The sequence below is a fragment of the Symphalangus syndactylus genome, chromosome 18 (assembly GCF_028878055.3).
Source record: "Symphalangus syndactylus isolate Jambi chromosome 18, NHGRI_mSymSyn1-v2.1_pri, whole genome shotgun sequence".
NCBI lineage: Eukaryota > Metazoa > Chordata > Mammalia > Primates > Hylobatidae > Symphalangus > Symphalangus syndactylus.
Window position 1 is genome coordinate 68,314,762 of NC_072440.2, and position 3,158 is coordinate 68,317,919.

Genomic DNA, 3,158 nt, shown 5'->3' on the forward strand with positions numbered 1-3,158 from the left:
GGAGACCTCTCTCCTCCGCCTCTTCCTCTCCGTCTGTCGACCCTGAGCCCTCCCAAACTCTCTGGGCCTTGCTGTCAAGCCTCAGACCATTCCTGCGATCATCAAATCTTTGCCAAGGGTCTTCTTGTATACCCTCCCCTCCCACTTATCCTCAGTCTTTTTTTGTTTTTGAGACAGAGTCTTGTTCTGTCACCCAGGCTGGAGTTCAGTGGCTGAAGCTCACTGCAGCCTCCACCTCCTGGGTTCAAGCGATTCTCCCACCTCAGCCTCCTGAATAGCTGGGACTACAGGCACCCAATGCCACACCCTGCTAATTTTTTTTATTTTTAGTAAAGACGGGGTTTCACCATATTAGCCAAACTGATCTCGAACTCTTGACCTCAGGTGGCCTCCCAAAGTGCTGGGATTACAGACTTCAGCCACTGTGCCCGGCCATCCTCAGTCTTTTCCATTAGGAAGGAATGGCTAGCCACCTGAGGCTGGGGTCACCCAAGAGATGACCCCAATGAGGGGATTTCAGGTACTCGGGCAGGGCCCTGGGGCGCTGTTACTGAGTGTGCATGCAGGGACATCTTGAGCTGCCTCTAGCTCCTTTGAGGCACACAGGAAGCCTTGTGGGGGTTTGAATTCTGACTCTACCACTGACTAGCTGGGTGACCATGGCCAGGTAACTTAACCTCTCTGAGCCTCAATTTCTATATCCGTTTCTAAAAAGTGGGAGGGGGTGGAGATGATAATCTCTCCCTTCCAGAATGGACATGAAGCACTTTCCAGAGAGCCTGCTAACTCAGCCTGCACGGAAGGTCACAGTCAACAGGGGGGCTCAGAAAAATGGGGTTGAGATGCCTTGGGGGGGCCTTGGCCAAGAAGAGTGTGACAAGTCAGGGCAGAATCGAGTCCCTCTGAGTCCTCGGCATGTGCACTGGCTGAGAAATGGCCTCTTGGTTCCCAGAGTTGATGGGAGAGTGGATGACATTCTTTCAGTCACTGTATGAGTGTAGGCGCCTGTGCTCCTGGAGATGCGCCTAGCTTGGAGGGTACAGGATGTCGGATGAGGAAAAAAAACCATCACTGTTTGGGTCTGGAAGAGAATCTCTCCCTTTTGGTGGGGCGGTGGGCAGTGAGGGAAGTGAGAGAGAAAGGGCCATGGCTAGCTTCTCTCACTCGTGAGGCCTAACGGAGGCGAATGGGGAAATGACTTGGTGTGATCCAAGAGGAAGCTTGGAAAACCGGGACAGGCTCCGGCCTGGGAGCTGAGAGCCACGGTCCTCTTTCCGGGCCCAGCTGGGCCTCCTACCGGCCACGTGGCCGGGGGTGAGTCACAGCCTCTGAGCGACATGACCCTTATCTGCAAAAGGAGGTGGAGAGATGTGAGGACTTCCGAGGCCATTTCCAGCTCTAAGATTCTGTAACGCTGTAGCCATCTCTTTAAAGATGACAAGCAGAGATGCTGAGCTGAAACAGATGTGGTGGATAAGGCCAAGATAATCAGCCCAGTGGTTTTTCTCTCTCCAGTGCCCTGCGTCAGCGAGGCCTTGGCTGAATTCTGGCATTTGCTCATTTTGATAGGTAATCAAGGCAACATCTGGGGGCCTGAGCTTCCGGAAGAGGGGCTGATCAAACAGTTCCTACCGTTAGTCCTTCCTCCTTCCTGAACAGCGTGCATGTGATGTGGACCTCCTGAATCCACACGGTCCAGGCTAGCTCCTGCACTGAGCATTTCCTAAACACGATTTCTTTGCTCAGACCCCCACATTCTCCAGACCTTCCACAGTCAGCCGGAGTCTGGGAATGCCCATTTGCTAAGAACTATTTATTTTGTATCTCCCCAGTGCCTGGCACCAAAATAAAAGATTCTGGGGCACTTGTGTCAGAGGGAATTCTCATGCAGCCTTGGTGCATGAGATAACTATGCTTCCTACAGGAGGGGAGAGAGATGAGAAGGTGACCTTATATCCACAGGGCAGAGCCCTAAGTGGGCAAGGAAGTTTCTGGATGGCGGGGTGGGCAGCACAGGCTCTGGAAAGGTGGGAGGAAAAAGGAACCCGGATGGGGAGATTATAGGAACTGAGGCAGTGAGGCAGAAAAATATGGTGTGTTCAATGGGCAGTAAGGTGACACATTTAGGCAGCACGCAGCTCTCGGAGTTTGATTTCATTTTAAAGGAACCCCATTCCCCTAATTTCCATCATAGACCTAGTTTGTTTCCTCCCCCACACTGCTCATCTGTAATCACACACTCGCTTTTTTTTTTTTCTGAGACAGAGTCTCGCTCTGTCGTCCAGGCTGGAGTGCAATGGCGCAATCTCGGCTCACTGCAACCTCCGCCTCTCAGGTTCAAGCGATTCTCCTGTCTCAGCCTCCTGAGTAGCTGGGATTACAGGCGCCCACTATCATGCCTGGCTAATTTTTGTATTTTTAGTAGAGACGGGGTTTCACCATATTGGCCAGGCTGGTCTCGAGCTCCTGACCTTGTGATCCACCCATCATGGCCTCCCAAAGTGCTGGGATTACAGGTGTGAGCACACTCACTTTTTAATTATCTGAACCTCTCTCCAGAAGGGAAAATCCCTGGGGAAGGACTATCACCATCTTCTTCACTACTCTCTACTCAGTGCCCAGACACAGCCCCGCACAGAGAAGACACCGGAAAAGATCGTCAGCCTGCACAAAGGCATCTGAGTAGGAGAGAGACAGAATCAAAGCAGTATTTCAGGGCCTGGTGCAGTGGCTCACGCCTATAATCCCAGTGCTTTGGGAGGCTGAGGTGGGAGGATCGCTTGAGCCCGGGAGTTGGAAGCTGCAGTGAGCTGTGAGCATACCACTGCACTCCATCCTGGGTGACAGAGCAAGACCCTGTCTCTAAAAGAAAAAAAAAAACGAAAAACAAAAGAGCTGTGTTTCAGGATGGCATTTGGGCAAAGAGGTCAAACACTCTTTCTTTTTAAGAGCCTGGGACACTTTTTTTTCTTCTTCTTGCTTCCTAATCAGTGGTTTCTTGCCCTTCATAGGAGCCAGGGCACGGAGTGTCTGGGCCTGGAATGCGGACATGTGTGGGAGGGATGCGAAACTGTGCCGGCAGCCCCAAGAAAAGAATCAGTCTTTGTCCTCATCTTCACATGCACCTGTCGTCCCAAACCCTTGACAAACATTGTGTC